The 20913-nt window shown below is 44.0% G+C and overlaps 1 long non-coding RNA gene across 1 annotated transcript in view; it reads right to left on the bottom strand.

Annotated features, from left to right (window-relative positions):
- Positions 1 to 1630: 1630 nt before the first annotated feature.
- The window catches only part of LOC107000639 (uncharacterized), a 28658-nt gene continuing 9375 nt past the window's right edge, over positions 1631 to 20913 (bottom strand). The window contains exons 3-5 of the long non-coding RNA XR_003719886.2: positions 13559 to 13653; positions 12627 to 12709; positions 1631 to 2188 (exon numbers count right to left, since the gene is read on the bottom strand). This is a non-coding gene — a long non-coding RNA (uncharacterized LOC107000639). The remainder of the gene's footprint in view (positions 2189 to 12626; positions 12710 to 13558; positions 13654 to 20913) is intronic.

The following is a 20913-nucleotide window of genomic DNA, read 5'->3' as shown; positions in this document are numbered from 1 at the left end:
CCTTGCAACTTTCTTAGTATTACTTCAAACTTAATTTTTACTGAAAATTAATTAGAAAAAGCAAATATTACAAAATAAGCTACATGAATGAGAAAGCAACTCGTGTGTACTACAAACAGATAATTACAAAAGACCTGATAACTGCATACCTCAGACCACACCATGGCCTGGTCACTGGACTCTGTTCGAAGACTAGACCTGTTCTTGGGTTTAGGATAAGACATCCACTTCTAGCCTATGCCACTGAATCCTCCTGCCTCCCAGAAATGCTTACTTCAGGGGCAAAAGACCTTGCACAGCTATTTGTTTAGAGATAGCAGAGAAATTTAATTTATGTTTTCTGAAGACATCAAGATTTTCCTCCAATGCCTCACATTGCCCTGTAGAAGCACCAATGACCTTTCTTCTCCAGAAAGCCCAGTGCTGGCCATCCCCATTGCCCAGCTCGCTAGACTGCAGACATATTCAGTTCAGCTAGACTCAGAGAACTCTGACTCTCAGGAACTTGAAGAGGCAGCTCCTTCAGGTGACTAGGAAGCTGGTTTCCAGAGACAGGGTGGCTTGGCCAAAGTCACACGCATAGAATCACACCACCTGTGTGAGGTGAAAGACCATCTAATCCCATCAGCACCCTCTCCATGAATGTCCTGAGTCTACAGGATTCCTGACAAACATCACTCATCCATCCACCCTCTCCTTGAACACCTCCAGCAGCGAAGAAATGAAGAACTTAGCACCTCCCAAAGCAACCCATTTTATGTTTATTTATCTCTGACTCCTGGGAAGTTATTATATTAAGCTGTGAGAGCTGCAATCTCTCTCTGTCTCTCTCTCTCTCCATCTTTTTCTCTTCCTCCCTCTCTCTCTCTTTCCCTCCTTTTGTCTCTCCTTTCATCCCATCCCTCCCTCTCCCCCAGTTTTACTTATTTACTCTGGTCCTCCATGTTGAGGTCATACAGGACTGGTCATCTCCAATAGTAGCGCTAGAATTAAAACCAGATCTCCTGACTTGCATTTCCTATTCATCCCACCAAACTGTATAACTTCCCTCACCCTACAACACACACATGACAAGGAAAGGTAAAGGATTTCCAACAATATCTTCAGCGGCACATTAGTATTTCCCTATTTTTATTATGAATATAATATTTAATCCACCATTCATTCATTCATTTATTCATTGGATTTATTGAATATTTTCTTTGTACCAGGCATGGAGCACCAAGCATTAAAGAACATAAGGCCCTTGAGATCAAGAAGCTGGAAACCTCTAACTAAAATGCAGTGTAATAAGGGTTACGCTAAGGATCCCTGCAAAGTACTATATGAGCGCAGAGGAGAATGTTGCTAATTGGTTGAGAGTAATTTCATCAAAAATGTCTTATTTATTCTTATATCTCCAATGCTTGTCCTGTAGTAGACCCCTCAACAAATGTTTGAATGAATAAATGAAATGATACTTTACCAAGCTTTGGATTATAAGGAATTGTTCTCAACTTAGAGAAGAGAGGAATAGCTTGCACATTCTTTGTGATGCTAGGAAAGGAATTCATTTAGGACATACATTAAGTGCTAGAGCTGTGTATTAGTCTGTTCTCATGCTGCTAATAAAAACATACCCGAGACTGGGTAATTTATAAAGGAAAGAGGTTTAATGGAATCACGGTTCTACATGGCTGAGGAGGGCTCACAATCATAGCGGAAGGTGAAGGAGGAGCAAAGTCACATCTTACATGGTGGCAGGCAAAGACAGCATGTACAGGGAAACTCCCCTTTATAAAACTATCAGATCTCATGAGATGTATTCGCTATCATGAGAACAGCATGGGAAAGACCCTCCTCCTTGATTCAATTACCTCCCACCGGGTCCCTCCCATAACATGTGGAAATTATGGGAGCTACAATTCAAGATGAGATTTGCATGGGGACAGAGCCAAACCATATCAGGCTACCATAACTGTGTACCACAACTGGGTAGCTTAAAACAACAAAAAATTACTTGCTCACAATATGAGAGGCTGGAAGTCCAAAATCAAGGCGTCGGCATGGTTGGTTCCTTCTGGAGGCTCTTGTGGTCATCTGTTCCATGCCTCTCCCAGCTTCTGGTGGTTGCTAGCAGTCTTTGGGGTCCCTCAGCTTGTAGGCGTGTCACTCCAATCTGCCTGCAGCTTCACATGGTGTTCTCCTTCTGTGTGTGTACAAATTTCCTTCTTCTTATAAGGACACCAGTCACTAAATTAGGCCTAATACTCCAGTATGGCACCATCTTAATCTGATTACATCTGTAAAGGCCCTATTTTCAAATAAGGCACATTCACGGCTACCAGGCATCAGGACTGACACAGTTCAACCACAATAATATATTGAATAAAAGAGAAGATATAGTCACTTGATATATACTTAGTGCCTGTTACGAGATGAGCACTGTTCTAGATTCAGGGAGCATGAAGAAAACAGACAAGGAACTGCCTTCATGGAGCTTATGTTCTAGCTGCAGGGGGACTGAAAATTAACAAGAAAACGTGAGATAGTGCAAAGGACGAACACTGAGTGAGGTGATAAGGAGTGGCTACTTTAGATTGGGCAGTCAGGGAAGACTACCCTGGGGAGTGACATTTAAGGCGAGCTCTGAATGAGCAGCAGGAGTCAGGCAGAGGGTGAGTCTCTACTTTCGGGAGTGGCTGTGGGATACTATAGGGGCAGAGAGAAGACCAGTGTCAGAAGGTTGCTCCCCCCAGTTCATCCATTGCAGTTTCCTCTTGTTACCAAATGGTCACTCTTTTCCATAGTCTCTCTTCCAAATTTACAGGGAGCTGGTCAGATTGGCTTAGCTGATTAGAACTGTATCTACTTGGCTGAACCTGCCAGGCCACCTCTGGGGGTCCAGGGGGGTTCTAGGAAGGGCTACACCTGGTCCACCCAATGGCCTTCTCTGTACTAGTCCAGTGCCTTCAGGCCAGGGAGTGAGGCAAGACAGACAAGGGCACATTCAGGAATTTGGCCCACTGTACAACGCACAGACAGCACAAAAAGAAATGTGTCCCCTGTGAGAATCATTACAGTCATTGGAGGCTGTGCTTGTGAGCAACAGACAGCAATTCTGAGTTCAGCAAAAATGAATTTATTGGCGTGGTATGGGATAGTTCAAGGAATCAAATGGAAAGCTGGGGAAACAGCTCTTAAAAAGAATGGGAACCAATACAACTGGGGATCTGGGAGGCAGGAACAAGTGAACAGTCTATTTGGGCAATTGTTGTTGGAATGAATAGATGCCACCATGTTTTCCTTGTAGTAAAATTTAAATTACAGGGAGAAAGTATTTGAATGGCCAAGCTTGAGTCTCATACCTGCCGCCTGGCTGTCGGCGGGGCACCCTGCTTATATACCAAGACTGTATCGAATGGGCAAGAGAACGTGTCCCACAGCAAAATCTGGATGCTTCTTCTGGATGGCCAAAACAAAGAATGGTGTTTATCAGGCTGGCAAAAGCCACAGTTGTCCTCCACAATTATCAGCACATGTATTTCACCAGACTAGGTCTCTGGTCTAGGTAAAAGAGCCCATGAAGCTCTGTGGAAGTTTCTGGGCTTATTAATTAATGCCATGACTTTTTGCCTATTTATTTAAAAATGTTTAGATGTCCAGTAGTCATACAGTCCATTTTTCTCCATGAAGGCTTATGCCAAGGTGCTGACATACCTCCTTCCAGGCAGACAATCTGATAAGCAAACACATTGGCATTTAAAAGGCAGGTGTGTGAATGGTCTTTCTTCCCCAAGAAGTAATTCATATTAGAGGCCTGGGGAAGACTGGGAAAAAAATAACATGCCCTGGCGCTGAATAAGTTTGAACTTCAATACTGTCAGCAGGTTCTGGATGTGAGCTGATCTCAGATAAAACAGCTCCTTACAGGCAGAGGCGCTGGGTCCCAGTAATGCCTGGAAAAATGGAGCCACCCGAAGTGGATTCTCCTGCTTCTCAGGGAAATATCGAAATTGCTCAAATGATGACACCTCCTTAGGAAAATTCTGACAGCGGAAGAGACAGGTGTCTATGTGGAAATAAAAGGACTCTATCCTGGCAGTTTGCTGGGGCAGGGTCCCAGCCAGAGTGAGGGTACTCCCCTTGTCTGATGAGGATGGAGGGCAGAGGGGCTTAGTCTCTTTTTCTCCATTCATCTTGGGATGTTACCCCACTTCAGCAGATGGGCAAGGAGACTTGAGGACTGCTTCAATCAATGTGCACAGCCTTGGGCCACAAGAAAAACCCTCATGGACATCCAGGTCAGGGAAACTACATTTTCAAGAACAGGAAGTGTCTGCCTTCCACTCAGAAATCTCACAAAAGTCATGAGAACACTGGTTCAGAGTCCACAGAACTAGATGGGGCTCCTGGCTCTGCCATGTACCAGCTGGTAACCTCTGTTTCTTTAGCTCTAAAATAAAAATAACAATTGACCCTACCACACAGGGTTATTAGAAGAAATACATTAGTCAATGAAATCAAAGTTCTTGACACAGTGCCCGTTGTATAGTGTTGAATAAATGGTAGGTATCATTGATCAATATCACCAAAGGGTTGGACAAGCCACCAACCCCGAGCTTTTATTTACTGAACCAAATCCATCTCCCCTACTGAAGAAGAAATAGGAGGGGCTTGATTGATTTCCACAAATAGGTACAAAAAACAGTGTCCTGCACTGGAGATAATTTTTGCTAGTAACACCCTGTTTGCTGAACATGCCTGAGGGTAATAACAAGCACACCCTTAGGATGACCCTGTACGGCAGGACACACCTGAATGTATGTTCCAAGCTAGGGAATCCAGGCATAGCCAACCCAGAGATTCATTCCTGGTCTATGAGGAGCATCTGGCTCCCAGCCTGTCCTTTGGATCACAGGCCGTACAGGGAATTGACATCCTGAGTTTTGGGTTAAATGAAGGTTGCCAGGTGGAGGTCGTTAAAGGGAGGATATTAAGTGAAAATGCTATATCAACTGCATGCTGTTTGCAAGTGGCTGCAGTTTTCCTGCCCAGCCCACCACCACCGGGCAATGCAGTTATCTTGTCCAGCCCACCTCCACTGGACCGTTTCTATATGTAAGGCGATTCTCCTGTCCAGCCTGTCCTGTCCAGCCTGCTGCCGTTGGACTATCCCTTGTGTGTAATCCCCTGATGAAACCCCAAGTCTCGGCCAGGCAGGGTGGCTCATGTCTGTAATCCCAGCACTTTGGGAGGTCAAGGCAAGCGGATCACTAGGTCAGGAGTTCGAGGCCAGCCTGACCAATATGGTGAAACCCCGTCTCTGCTAAAAATACAAAAAAGAAAAAAAAAATAGCCAGGCATGGTGGCACATGCCTGTAATCTCAGCTACTCGGGAGGCTGAGGCAGGAGAATGGTGTGAACCCAGGAGGTGAGCTTGCAATGAGCCAAGATGCGCCCCTGCACTCCAGCCTGGGTAACAGAGTGAGACTCCATCTCAAAAAAAAAAAAAAAAAAAGAAAAAGAAAAGAAAAGAAAAGAAACCCCATGTCTCATATGATGACTCTGGGTCTCTTCTTGAACCTGCTGGCTTCCCTATTGAGGTTAATAGGGATTCCACAGTTTTACTAGCCACGCCCACCAACCCCCATCAAAGTGGTTTCTGCATTTCTATGCAGATCTTGACCAAGAAGCTTAAGAAGGCTGAGATCCATCCAGTGGAAGCCCATCCATGAAGATCACCTTCTTTCTTAACCCAGACCTTGACTGACATCTTAGTATGTATGCATCAAATAGATCATCCGAGAGGCAGCTTGGCAGTCAGAGAAAATGCAGACTTTCGGCAAGACATCCCTGGTGAAAATCCCTTGCTAGCTGTGGGTCCTTAATCAAATGTTTCACCTCTCAGGCTTGCATTTGACTTTCAGAGGCATTTTGGGTTTTAGAAATAGTGCATGTGGTTGGGGGTACATAAGGTGCTTCTTTCCCATGCCCGATGTTTCCTTCAAGTAGAAAAAACTTCCTGACCTCTCTCCTCCCCTTGTTTGTCTTTCCTAGGGAAGAAGAAAGTGTTTTATCTGAAGGTGCATTAAAATATAAGTGTGTGTGTGTGTGTGTGTGTGTGTGTGTGTGTGTGTGTGTAGATGATAGAGATGGATAGAAAGATAAATAGATGCCGGGCGTGGTGGCTCAAGCCTGTAATCCCAGCACTTTGGGAGGCCGAGACGGGCGGATCACGAGGTCAGGAGATCGAGACCATCCTGGCTAACATGGTGAAACCCCCTCTCTACTACAAATTACAAAAAAAAACTAGCAGGGCGAGGTGGTGGGCGCCTGTAGTCCCAGCCACTCGGGAGGCTGAGGCAGGAGAATGGCGTGAACCCGGGAGGCGGAGCTTGCAGTGAGCTGAGATCTGGCCACTGCACTCCAGCCTGGGCGACAGAGTGAGACTCCGTCTCAAAAAAAAAAAAAGATAAATAGATTATATAGAGATGAGAGAGAGAGAGAGAGATGGTAAAGGTAGATAGACTCTTCTACTCTTCTTTCTAACATGTGAGCTACCTAAAGGAAATTCATGCTTCCCCCGCTCCCTGGTGCTTCAGTTTTTATAGGGGGCCTAATCCTGCAAGTCACACTGCCCCTATAAGAGGTCTGCCATTGGTTGAAATTCCCAACATCTTGTGCATTGAGGTACGGATTTCAGGAGAGAGACAAAAAGAGAAATTTAGGGGAGCAAAAAAAAACATGTAGAGAGAGAGCCTTTTGGTAATACCCAGGTGGGTGACCAAGCTTTATGGTACTTGGTGCAGTGCAGGTTATGAGCTGAGCCTCATCCTGGGCACACACTTTGAATCCTAGTTTTACAGCTAACTAACCACGTGACCTTGGGCAAATGACTCTGCTAGCTTTACACAGAGGAAAGGAACCATGAGGGTTCTTCCCTTACAGGATCTATTTGCCTATAATCGTCAACTTTAAAATTTAAAAAGACCCTCGTGCTTGTCTCTGGATGCACTGAGAAAAGGGCTGGGGCATGAAGACCCCCCACCACCTTCATGATTGGGGTGTTCAGAGATTATAAGATGCTCATCTAGCCTTTTAATTATGTTAATGTTTCGAACCATATTTGGCTATCAACTTCCTATATCTTTCCTTTACGGCAACCAGGCCAGACTATGAAGAGCAAATCTTCATTTGTTCGCTCAAAAAATTGTGGGATTTTCTGATATTTATGAAGGATCTACTGTGTGATGTATCTAGATCCTCAAGATACAGCATGAACAAAAAATAAAATTTTTGACCTCATGGAGCTTACAGTCTAATGAAGGAAGACAATAAAAACATGTTTTAATGTTTATTTCAGAGACAGGGGGAGAAGACAGAATGTTCAGGCGGCAGTAAGTGCCCAGGAGGAAAACAAATGAAACAAGAATCAAGCAGTGGAAGTGGAAATATTGAGGGATGTGGCCATTTTATCTAGAACCCTTTGACAATAGGCAAGCGTGCAAATGATGCGAAGATGCTTGAAACTGTAATCAGTGAAGGCTAGCGTTAGTGCCTCTTTGTCTATACCCAGGGACTCAACCACCTCCAGGCCCCTGAGGGGTCTCCTGAAAACACGTGCAATTCAGACAGGCCAGGTGCAAAGCATGTGCCAGACAGGCAGGCAAAGCCAGACCTCCTTCAGACCCAAGCGGGAATGAGTTGTAGTCAGGCAGAACTGACTCAGAGAAAGTCTTTACATCCTCCAGCCCTGAAGTGCTTGACCATGGCTGCAGATTGGAATCATCTGGAAAGATTTCCCCACCACACCCCCCACACACCACCCTGCCCCGAGACGGAGTCTTGCTCTGTCACCCAGGCTGGAGTGCAGCGGCACAATCTCGGCTCACTGCAACCTCCGCCTCCCGGATTCAAGCAATTCTCCTACCTCAGCCTCCTGAGAAGCTGGGACTACAAGCATGCACCATCACACCCAGCTAAATTTTACATTTTTAATAGAGATGGGATTTCACCATGTTGGTCAAGCTGGTCTCAAACTCTTGACCTCGTGATCCACCCACCTTGGCCTCACAAAGTGCTGGGATTACAGGTGTGAGCCACCGCACCCAGGCAAAGATTTTTAAAACACGGTTCTCCTAGCCCACTCCCAGAGACTCCAACTGGATGGTCTCGGGTGAGTCTCATGTAGTGTCTTCTTAAGGCTCCCTAAGTGGTTCCAAAGTGCAGCCAGGGTGGGGGGCATATGCCTGGAGACCTGTGCAGGGCATTACTCATAGGAGACATGGAGGTGACAGGATTGGCCTCAGGGACCGGGGAGTGGAGCTCCTAAGAGGAAACTCAAAAGAGGTTGGAGCTCTTTTCTTGCTGGAAGGTGCTCCTTGGAATTCCTGCTTTGGGGATTATTTTGCATCTTGGAAGTGCTCTCCCAAAGCAGCTGAAGGTGCCAAAAAGTAGAATCACCACCATCACCATCCCACAAACTCCCATCCTTGAAGGAAAAACTAGAAAGACTTAGGAGTCCAGAGGAAAGGGGCAAAGTCAAGCCCCCAGAATAGTTGCCTTCCCCTGTAGCCCAGACAAAAGTAGCTCTTGCAGTCTCAACATTCACTACTGGCCCAGTCCAGCTCACCCCAGTAGGAAATCTCACAGAAACCTGAGGCCAACAAACACCCAGTGAGAAATCAAGGGCAGCCACTGCCTCAACTATTCTCTTTCCTATTGGGGTGATCATGGATCTTAAGGAACTTTTCAGGGGCTGGGGATCTTGGCCAACTCTCTCTCTCCATTAAACATAGCTAAGGAGTTCATGACAGGAGACAGGCAGGTGGGTGACAATTTAAAAATAAAGGAAAACGATAGCAAAGCATGCACTAGGTACTGCCATGAGCAAGGATGCCTTCGAATGCTTAACCTGCATCCCATTTGGAATCCCAGCACTACTGAACGTGTGCCGTAGAGTCTCCATTTCACAGATGACAAATCCAGGGTCAGAGAGGGCAGGTAAGTTGGCTGATATCACACAGCTGGCCAGACCTTTCCAAATAGCCCCATCTGGCTCCTAAGCAGCCACAGAGATGGGCCCATGTTAGCCAACACCAGTGGAAACTCTTTGAGGTTGAATTTGTAGACTGTCTCCTAATACCCACAGCCCTGGAGCTGTGTTTGAGGAGCTGGGGTCACTTATGGCACTGTTGCACACAAGGACATCTGATCTGGCTGCTGGGAACATTTTGCATCTGCCAGGCAAGACCAGGGGGAACTCCCTCGTGCGTTTGCTTTTTATAAAGGAGATTTTGGAGGGTTAAGTTTCCAGCCTCAACAGGCTTATCAGAGAAACTCCCTCTGCTAGACAGTGAATCACAGAATAAAGTCAAACCAGCTGGCAACCCTGCTGTGCAGGGAGCCTGAACTTGATTCAGAATCCAGGGGATGAGCAGAGGGTAATGAGACTGGTGGGACAAGGAGAGGCTAATGGGAAGGACTCATGTCTTGCTTTGTAGGGGCTGCTGCCAGACAGGGTGAGGAGGCACCCAAGGCTGACAGCTCCTGCCTATGGATTTCAGCCGCACAATGACCTTTTGCTTCCCCAAGCATCCTCCCAACATGACCTATATTTGGGTGTAATAAAAAGTGCATGCTGGGTGGATTTTCTTAGCAACACATGTTCTTCTGACCTTGCCTGCCAGTTCCTGGGCCCTAAGTGCACAGGACAGCAGATCATACAGCTGCACCCTCTGCCTCCATTCAACCAACGTCAGCAGCCAACTGTGGGCCAGCCCCAGCCCTTCTTATGAGCCTTTGCACAAAACTCAGCCCAGGGATATCCTGAGTAGCTGCTCTTGGTCAGTAGAGAATGTCTTTCTAGTTGGGGAAGCCAGCATCTCCCCCATGGAGGTATTTTATTATCACTAGATTGTCAAAATGCTCTGCTCATCGAGAAATAAGAAGAAGGGACTCTACTTTCCTCCCCATCACAACTGTTTCTCCCAGTTGCCCTCATTCGGAGGGCAAGTAATACATTTCTCAGATCCAGCCCGATCAGCTCTATGTCCCTCAGTGCTGCCCCACTTGCCCCTGCCTTTCTCGCGCTTTCTCTAAGGCCCTGGCTCCAGCCTCACCCCTCTACCTTGATGCACCAACTGGCCATCTTCCCAGTTTCCCATCTTTGGCTTTATTTCCTGAGCTCTCGCATCTTACCTCTGGCAGAGCTCAGCACAGACTGGTAATTCAGTAATAAACCTTCAGTCTGGCATGTCCAAGACAGTTACCATGTAATCTAATTGGAGAGGGAAACCCTGGATGCATCTGTTTCATTGCTTCTCATTACCCATTACAATTGGATAATTTTGAGTCCTGAAGACTTTTCAATTCAGTTTAGTGGGCATATACTATACACCTATTATACATTTATTATACATCTACTATGTATGTCTATAGCACTGGGCTGGATACCCTATGGGACAGATGATGGCACAGAATGTTGGTGCTCAGAGAAACCAGCAAAAGAAATTCTTAATATGTAACCTATGGAGCCCTGGGGTTATTACATGGATGGTTCCAAGTTCTCTAAAAACAAGACATAAATTTTTATTTCATAAATTTCCCTCATGCTACATTGTAAATTGCCTATCTGGGAAAACATTTTTATGTCAAATTATATTGTTAAGGTACTGTTTTCCTCTTAAGTGCTATAATCATGGTCATCATTTTATGGTATTTAGAATATAATCTCAAAGTGATAGGAAAGAAAAAAACCTACCTGCAATTATGACTCCAACATGGCCAGTCTACATCAGTCCTAGTTTGACCTTGAAAATGTCAGCAAAGCTCACCTTTCCCATACTTTCATCACCAAACATGGCAGAGCTCCAACGTGGCTGTCCTTTTGAAAGACTGTGATCTTGCCACAGAAAGCTTAGAGCCAACTTAACTGAATTGTCACCTGACCTTTGTCCATTCTTAATCTAACATTGGACAGTATGCGTCATTGGAAAAAGAATGCTCAAAGCAAAGTCTACAGTGCTCTCCTGAATAACAATGGCAACAACAATAACAATTAAAAAACAACACAGCAAGAATAATGGTTTTCCTTCATTGAGTGCTTATTAAGTACCAGGCCTTCTGCCAAGGACTATACATATCACAGTTCACTTAATTCTTTTCACACACACACACAAACACACACACTAGATATTCTGTCATTCTTCACATGTTTCAGATTTTTAAAAGACTGAGGCCTAGAAAGATTAAGTAACTTTCCCAAGGCCACACAGCTGGGAAAGGGGAAACCAACATGCAAGTCTTTTTTCACCTACCTGAGAGCACAGCACTGCACCTCAAAGCTATAGCATCTTGCCCACTACTCTCCTGAATCTTGGAGGAGTGGATTCCTGTGTTCCATTATTGGGAGAGAAATTTACTGTTGAACAAATGGATGATATCTTGGTGCTATAGGTGACATGGAATGGCTGATGAAGCTAATGTGGTTGCCCTAGGCTGCTGCGGAGCTACGAACAGTTGTCTGTTCTCTTCAACTCGATGCTGGAGGCACCAATCCCATTTTCTGGTGCTGGCATCAGCTCCTCTATCTCCTATGGTGATCTACTTCCCAGACCACAGCACAACCAGCCCCCTCTCCTGCCCCAGAAGTAACTACATCAACCTACTACTGCCTCTAGCTGGATGTTTGGTGGGAATGATTCTTAACTTGAAAAATCTGCAATAATACTAAAACTTGTATTTGACCCACCACAGAAGGCTTATCTGGAAGATGTAGGAGGTTCTATGGGAGAATTAAACTCTGTGACATTAACTAAAATGCTCTTCCCCTGTACTTCCCAATCCTGCCCTTCACCCCCTGCACCATGTCAACCAGCAGTAAAAACTTTGTCTTTGTCCTACCCTCAGTGGAAAATGATGATACAGCCTAAAACAAAACTCAACTGGGTTTTAGAATGCCAGTTTTACAGGCATAACAGTGACAGCAGTCTTAAAAGCCTTGAGAGAATAATCAAGAGAGCTGATCTTTGAACAAAAGAAGGCATAGGCATTAAATAAATGATAAAGAAGCCTAAGAGGAGAGATAACATGTATTACATGGGCTAAGAAAAGGATATAGGTTACCATACATTTGGAAGAGGGAAGTAAGAGAGTTGGTTATTGAAGTAAGTTCCAGAGGAAAGCACCACATTCACACTCTTGCCCTTTCCAGTTAAATCTGGAAAGGAGAGAGGATTCACAGAAACACTAAATGGCTTGGGTAGATCTCAGAGCATAAAATATCTGTATCTTCCCCTCCAGGATCCCTTGGGGAGTCTGCAAGCCTTGCAGAGAGGTTGTTCCCAGCAAGGCACAAGAGTGGTAGAGTTAACAATGGCAGAGGAAGGAATCTTGGTAGATGGGCCTGAGAGAGGCCTCATAGAGTGGTGTCCCATGCACCCCAGTGGGGAAATGGGAAGAAAAGACACTAGGAGTTGCAAAGCCATTGAGGGGAGAGCAGAAGGGATGAGAGATTGTAACTGGCCCAAAGGGGCCTGAGTCAGGATGAGGAAGAAACAGAGAGCATGGCCTGTCAGTGGGAGACCACATAGGACCACAGACACCCCAGAGGCAATTGTCAACACATGGTGACAGGGACCTACCTTCTTCAGATATTTCACCGGAGATCAGCACGAACAAAGGATGATCATGGACCAGATGCCCTATGCCCATCTGATTCCCATCCCTGGAGGAGAAAAAAGAAAAAAGGAGAAACTAAGCATCTTGAGTGAATTGTGTTTTTGTCTCAAAGAGACTAAGTATTAAACTAGACTTGGCTGAGCCCCTACTTGGTTTTACAAGATTAAGTTTTTTGCCCTTATGGAATTGGAGGCATGAGAGCTAAGACACTCTTTTATATAGAAATAAAGCAAATTAACATCTTTACAAACCTGAGTTGTTTTTGTTTTGTTTTGTTGTTTGTTTGTTGAGGCAGGATCCCACTCTGTTGCCCAGGCTGGAGTGCAAATGGCATTATCTCGGCTCACTGCAACCTCTACCTCCCAAGCTCAAGTGATTCTCTCACCTCAGCTCCCCAAGTAGCTGGAATTACAGGCACCTGCCACCACGCCCAACCAATTTTTGTATTTTTAGGGTTTCACCATGTTGGCCAGGCTGCTCTCAAGCTCTTGACCTGAGGTGATCTGCCTGCTTCAGCCTCCCAAAGTGCTGGGATTACAGATGTGAGCCACTGCACCCTGCCCAAACCTTAGTTTTGAGGACTGTTGTGATCATGAAAATTCAGCCCCCAACAAGTGCTCATGGAATTGCCAAGGAAAAATAAAAACCACATAAACAACTTCATTTTAGTGCATGGTCAAGCCACTTTGGGTCTTGGAACACTAGAAAAAAAAAAAAAATAGAAGCATCACCTCTGTTACACAGCATTCACTCCCAAAACATCAAATTTTTTCCAGTATTTTGAAATAGGTCATGGAATTGGCAGCCATTTCCCTTCATCTTGCAACAGTATGTAACTACTGATGTATTTCAATGAAGCTAATTCCTGTGTTTTTTTAAATCTATTTTCACTTACACTGTCAATGAAGAAGTCCTATTTTGCAAATCCCATTTGGAATCTTCTGTTACCATCCACATGTTCACAGTGATAAATGGTTTCATTGCCATGACCTAGAGGGAAAAAACGACACTCAGGGCACACACACAAACATAAATACCTTCATTGCTTGGGAACACATCTGGGATAAAGGGGACCATTTTTCTCCCTCTCATAGCATTCCCACCTAGGCTTATAAATAGTAACATTTTCCCTCTCTTTCCACTTTTTTCTTTATTCCCATGATGGAAAAGGAAGTATCTAGCATTCAGTGATATAATTTTTCCCTACAGAGCAGAGGAAAAGAATCTCTACCTGGCCCTCTTCCTTGTGTTTTTTTTTTTCTCTCTCTCTCTGGCATCCACCTACTCAAAACACACACACATTTTTAAGCTCCTGCAGGGGGACAGCTTAAATTCCAGATGGCTACTTTCATTCTAGGAGAGAGAGGATTATAGAAAGTCTGTTCAGACTACAGATACAAAATGGGTTCCCATTCTAACTTCACCAATAATTAAGCTGGTATTTGATCTGCCCCATTTGACCCCTATGTACTTCTCTCAACTGGTTCTAAACTCAAAAGTGGGAGAAAGGTATAATATATTGGCCCCTTAACTCTTAAAAGGTTTTTGTCTTTTGCAAATATGGTAGATTAGAAAAATAGCCACAGATTCATCTCCGTCCCATACCCACAGCCTCACAAGATAGCGTTTCTCACCAATAATTGGAGCTTGGGTCCATGCCTTGAATGTGGGCTGACTAGAGCTTGGGTCCATGCCTTGAATATGGGCTGACTAGTACCTTGCTTTGACTAGTAGGACAGGAGCAAAGGAACAAAAACAAATACTTGAAAAGTGCTTGGTCTTCTTCTCACAGGCTTGCTCTCTGGCAATTCACGGAAGCCAGTCACCATGTGAACAAGCCCAGGCTAACCACGTGGAGGATAAGAAACCAACATGGAGAGTGAGCTCAGACATGTCAACAATCAAGACCAGGCTAGCTACCACAAATCTGCATGCCCTTGCCAATCCACCAGCAGGAATGCAAATGCATGCATGAGCCCAGTGGAGATCAACTGAGCCCAGCTCAGACCAGAAGAACCACCAGCTGAGCCCAGCCCAAACCGCCAATGCATAAAATCATGAGCCAAATTAATGGCTGTTGCTGAAGCACTAAATTGTAAGATAAAGGATGCAGTGAAGAAAAAAGCATCAGATGACATTGCCCCTTGGTTGCTTTCTATATTGGTGTGCTCGAGTGTCAGATCCAGCCGATCAAACTCAGAGAACTTCCTGTTATCCTCTCCTTGAACCACATTTTTAGTACTTACCAAGAAACAGGAAGAGAACTCAGAAGCCCTTATCTGGGGAGTCTTACCAGATTCTAGAGGATAAGTCTCAAAGCACTTAATGGAACTTCTGACAGACAGTCATTATTATCATTATTGTTATTATCACTTTGCAGATTAAAAATGCTCTTTCTCAGAATAATCTGACAGGGAGAAATTCTTGGTGGACATTTTTGGCAAGTTGGATAAAGTAGCGGTTTGAATTTATGCCCAGCATTCACCGTTACGGACACTGCCAAAAAGTTCCTAGCATTTCAGCCATTTTCACTCTTCTGGAAGAACTAGGAGGTGGAAAATTATCCTATTTCCCAGTCAAGAAAAAATGTTTTTGTAGACTGTTGTACATAGTGACAAAACCTTGTCTGTTTCTCCATAAGCAGAAATCTGTAGATACCAGGAAATGTAGCAGAGTTCTTCTGAGGTTTACTAGTGTGTAGACAGCCTTACGATTGAACTGGATTCATAATCCTCGACTTGCTGACACAGATGGCATCAAGAATGCAGAGCCAACCTCATTAACTCTAGGACAAAGGGGATTATACAAAATAAATTAAACTCAAAGAGTCTTAGAGGATTCTGGGCCTCCTTGACACACATCTGACCTTGTGTGGCAAAGTGAGTTCTGGGAACAATAACGGTATTTGTTACTTACCTTTCTGAGTCACATTTTAGGGACTTGTTGCCAAAAAAACAATGTTGAAATGATTAGATTGCTAAAATGATGCTGTCATGCAAAGACAGCTCCAACATTTTTATTTCTTTTTTTAAGTCAAACAACAGCAGGCTCCTCACTGAAATGTTACATTTCAGCAGAATTTCAATTTACATTTTTCATTCATTTGCAAAATTTGGATTTATTGCTTTTTCAAGGAAAAAAGCAGTAATATTTTGTGGAGGGGGGCAGGAAATGAGACAAATAATTTTTTGTAAGACTTGTTTGTATGGTCTGTCCATATGAAAAAAAATGAAATTCCCATGCAATAAAATAAATTACAAGCAAAAGTTTGTTTGTATATAGTTCCATGTATGTTTCTGCAGAGAGAAATGATAGCTTTCATCAGTTGATCAGAAGGGGGAGAAAGGATTAAAAATATTTACCAGAAAGAGGAAATGGACAATAATATAGCAGTTAAAAAATGTGTTCAGGGGCCAGCCTTTTTTACTTTTTGCCACCTACTAGTAGAGTGATTTAGGAAAATAAAATATGTCTGAGTTTTTTTAGTAAGAATGTGGCTAATAATGCTTATCAAATAGGGGAGTTGTAAAAATTTGATCAGATCAGATATGTAACTGGAATATAGTAGGCACTCAGCAATAACAGTGTACTTTCTGTCCTCTAATTGAGCTCTTTGTGTTATATTTAAAACCTCTCACAATCCAAACCCAAAACAAATTCTCAAGAGTTTCATCTATCAACACTCCATATGTTTTTGTCTTATATCCCAGCAGCCTTGGCCTGCTATGTGGTTTCTGTCAACTTCCCTAACCCCTTCTTACCAGTAAAATAGGTACCTACCTCATGGAATCACCATGAGGATCAAATGACATTGTATATACAAAGAACTTGGACCAGGGCAGAGTGTATGATAAGCACTCGATAAATGTTAACTAGATATAACACTTATTATCCTCATCTTCATCATTATTACATACCTCACCCTGACGTCTCCTTTCTCTGTATCATCACAGACGACACTTTATTTTTCTCAGCTTTCCTAAATCCTGCTCATTTGTAAGTCTCAATTCATTGATCCCTCCCAGGAATGGGTTGCCTCTCCTGAGTCACCATGCCCCCTGACCCACGTGCCTCTCCTATCTCACATACCATATCACTCTATGGTCCCCTGCTCATCTGTCGTCTCTCTAGCTAGTCTGTGAGCTTTTAAGGGCAAGAATTGTGCTTTATTCATCTCTGTACTGCCAGGGCCCAGCACAGAACCTGGCTTATGGCAACTCCTCAGTGAATAATGGTGCAATTAAGAATAAATGTATGGATTCTATCTCCTTCCAAACAAGCATAGTTCTCATTTAATTTCTTCATTTATTTTAACTGTTTTAGTTTTTAGTGGAAAAAAATGATTTAAACTGGTGTCTTAATCCATCCATTCAGGCTGTTATACCAAAATACCATAGACTGAGTGGTTTATAGACCACAGAAATTTATTTTTTACAGTTCTGGGAAGTCCAAGATAAAAGCAGAAGAATAGTTGGTGTCTGGTGAGGACTTTCTTCCTGGCTCATAGATGGTGCCTCCTCACTGTGTCCCCACATGGTAGAAGAGACTAGCCAGCTCTCTGGTGTCTCTTTTAAGAGCACTAATTCCATTTATGAGGGCTCTAATCTCATGACCTAATCACTTACCAAAGGCTTCACATTTTGATACCATCACTGATATGGTTAGGCTTTTTGTCCCCACCCAAATCTCATCTTGAATTGTAAGCCCCACAATCTCCACATGTCAAGGGAGAGACCCTGTGGAGGTAATTGAATCATGGAGAAAATTTCCCCCATGCTGCTCTCATGAAAGTGAGTTCTCACAATATCTGATAGTTTTATGAGACTCTTTTCCCTTCACTTGGCACTTCTTTTTCCTGCCACCTTGTAAAGAAGGGGCCTTGCTTCCCTTTCACCTTCCACCATGATTGTAAGTTTCCTGAGACCTCCCCAGCCATGCTGAACTGTGAGTCAATTAAACCTCTTTCCTTTATAAATTACCCAGTCTCAGGCAGTTCTTTATAGCAGTATGGAAACAGACTAATACAGTAAATTAGTACCATAGAGAGTCAGGTGCTGCTATAAAGATACCCAAAAATGTTGAAGCAACTTGGAAACTGGGTAACAGGCAGAGGTTGGAACAGTGAGAAAGTGTGTAACTTCCTAGCAACCTATAGAATTCCTTGGATCAAATGCTGATAGTGAAATGGACAATGAAATCCAGGCTGAGGGGTGTCAGATAAAGATTAGGAACTTCTTGGGAACTGGAATAAATGTGATTATTGCTATGCTTTAGCAAAGAGACTAGCAGCATTTTGACCCTGCCTTAGAGATCTCTGGAAATTTAAACTTGAGACAGATAATTTAGGGTATCTGGCAGAAGAAATTTATAAGCAGCAAAGTGTTCAAGAGGTGAATTGGGTGCTCTTAAAAGCATTCAGTTTTATGCATTCCAAAAGAGATGGTTTGGAATTGGAATTTATGTTTAAAAGGGAAGCAGAGCACAAAAGTTTGGAAAATTTGCAGACTGACAATACAATAGAAAAAAAAAAAAAAAACTTTTCTGAGGAGAAATTCAAGCCAGCTTCATAAATTTGCATAAGTAATGAGGAACCAAATTTTAATCACCAAAACAATGGGAAGTATGTTTCCAGGGCATGTCAGAGGTCTTTATGGCAGCCCGTCTCATCACAGGCCTGAAACCCTAGGGGATAAACGTTGTTTTCTGGCCGTGGCTCAAGACCTTGCTGCTTTGTGCAGTCTCAGGACTTGGTGTCCTGTGTCCCAGCCATGGCTGAAAGGGGCAAACATACAGCTCAAATCATTGCTTCAGAGGGTGCAAGCCCCAAGCCTTGACAGCTTCCAAATAGTGTTGGTCCTGCGGGTGCAAAGAAGTCAATAATTGAAGTTTGGGAACTTCCACCTAGATTTCAGAGGATGTATGAAAACACCTAGTTGTCCAGGCAGATGTTTGCTGCAGGGGTGGAGCCCTCATGGAGAACTGCTGCCAAGGTAGTGTGGAAGGGAAATGTGGGCTCAGAACCCCCACACAGCATCCCCACTGGGACCCTGCCTTGTAGAGCTGTGAGATGAGGGCCACTGTTCTCCAGACCCCAGAATAGTAGATCCACTGACAGCTTGCAGCATGCACCTGGAAAAGCCACAGGCACTCAATGCCAGCCCATGAAAGCAGCCAGGAGTGGGGCTGTACTCTGCAAAGTCACAGGAGCAGAGTTTCCCAAGACCATGGGAACCCCCCTCTTGCATCAGTGTGACCTGGATGTGAGACATGATGTCAAAGGAGATCATTTCAGAGCTTTAAGATTTGACTGCCCCACTGGATTTCAGATTTGCATGGGGCTTGTAGTCCCATTGTTTTGGTCAATTTCTCCTATTTGGAACGGATGTATTTACCCAAAGCCTGTACCTGCATTGTATCTAGGAAGTGATTAACTTGCTTTTGATTTAACAGGCTCATGGGCAGAAGGTACTTGCCTTTTCTCAGACGAGATTTTGGACTTGGAATTTTGGCTTAATGCTGAAATGAATTAAGATTTGAGGAATTGTTGGGAAGGCATGATTGGTTTTGAAATGTGAAAGGGCCATGAGATTTTAGAGGGGTCAGGGGTGGAATGATATGGTTAGGCTTCGTGTCCCCACCCAAATTTCATCTTCAATTGTAATCATCATAATCCCCATAATCCCCACGTGTCAAGGGAGAAACCAGATGGAGATAACTGAATCATGGGGTGGTTTTCCACACGCTGTTCTCATGATAGTGAGTGAATTATCTCACAAGGTCTGATGGTTTTATAAGGAGCTCTTCCCCCTTCACTCAGCACTTCTCCTTCCTGCCACCTTGTAAAAAAGGTGCCTTGTTTCCCTTTCACCTTCTGCCATGATTGTAAGTTTCCTGAGGTCTCCCCAGCCTGCTGAACTGTGAGTCAATTAAACCTCTTTCCCTTAAATTACCCAGTCTCAGGCAGTTCTTTATAGCAGTATGGAAAGGGACTAATACAATTCTCTTGGGGATTTGAATTTCAACAAATGAATTTTGGGGGAAGGCAAACATTCAGACCATAGCAAATGGTTTAAGCAAAAGGGAATGTATCTCTCAATTAAGAAGTCCAGTAGAAAGCTCCTGGCATATCTGGATGTACCCACTTCTAACTCTGTTTTCCTCCATGTTGGTTTCATATTGATGCATCCTCAGTCGTGCTCCCTCTTGGTGGCCAGATGGTCATTGGTGACCTCAGACTTGCATCTTCCCAGACTACTTGTGCCAAGGCAAATAACTTATCTTTCCCAATAATTCCATAAACGTTCCAGATTGAAATTCACTGACTAGATACCCTCCCCTGGAGAAAGGTAGGAGGAACTCCATATTCTCTAAAAGACTAGTTGCTTCCCAAAGGAAATTGGGTGTGGTTACCAGAAGAAGAAAAAACATAGGCTCAACAGGCAAAAATATACTTGTCTATTACAGGTTCCCTCCCTGTCTCTAGTCCTGCTTGCTCCTTAATTTTCACCTAGAGACTTGGGCTTCCACCAACACTAACCACCTGCTTTCTTCTTCTCAGTTTGTAGTGGCCTCTCTCGTATAACCTGTGACACTTTGAGAAGACCCACTAGCCACCCTCAGTCCTCCTGTGGGCTATTCTGTTGTGAGCCACGGCCCACGGCCTGCTTTCTTAAGTCATATCTGTGCAGCTTCCTGATCATACTCAGTGTTGGGGTTTTAGAGGTCTCAATACTAGATACCTCTTTCCCGCCCTGGTGCAAGACCAACTTAGAAATAAGCAAAGGATTCAGGAGGTGAGATTTTAAAGGTTCCCTTCCCTACAGATAACAGGTGTTGGAGAACAAGACTTAAATGAAGAGCAGCAATGAGTTTCCTAGTATTGCACATTAGAACTGGGCAGACTTCTCTACCTGGTCACACAGAGTGCTGAAAGCCTGCCGGCTTCCCCATGGAGCCTGCCCCAGAAAAAAAAATTGAAAACATGAAAACAACTCTACTCCTACAGCACTGAGTTGTAGAGTTGTGCTTTTTGCAGGCAGGAACGAAGAAAGAGAAAAACAGAAAGCGGCCATGCCAGGGATGCCTGGTTCCTTCTCCCAAACTAACCAATCAAGTAAGTCTCTGCTCCCCTAGAGAAGAAGTGATGGAGGTGTGAGGGAGAGACGCCCGTTTATTGCACGAATGCATGCTCTTCTGCATGCAGTGGGAGATAAGAGTCCCCCCAACAATCAACCTGGGTTTGGCTTGTTT

This window comes from Macaca mulatta, chromosome 10 (assembly GCF_049350105.2).
Source record: "Macaca mulatta isolate MMU2019108-1 chromosome 10, T2T-MMU8v2.0, whole genome shotgun sequence".
NCBI classification, from domain to species: domain Eukaryota; kingdom Metazoa; phylum Chordata; class Mammalia; order Primates; family Cercopithecidae; genus Macaca; species Macaca mulatta.
Note: the sequence above shows the minus strand (reverse complement) of the source record. Positions and strands in the feature narration are given on the sequence as shown.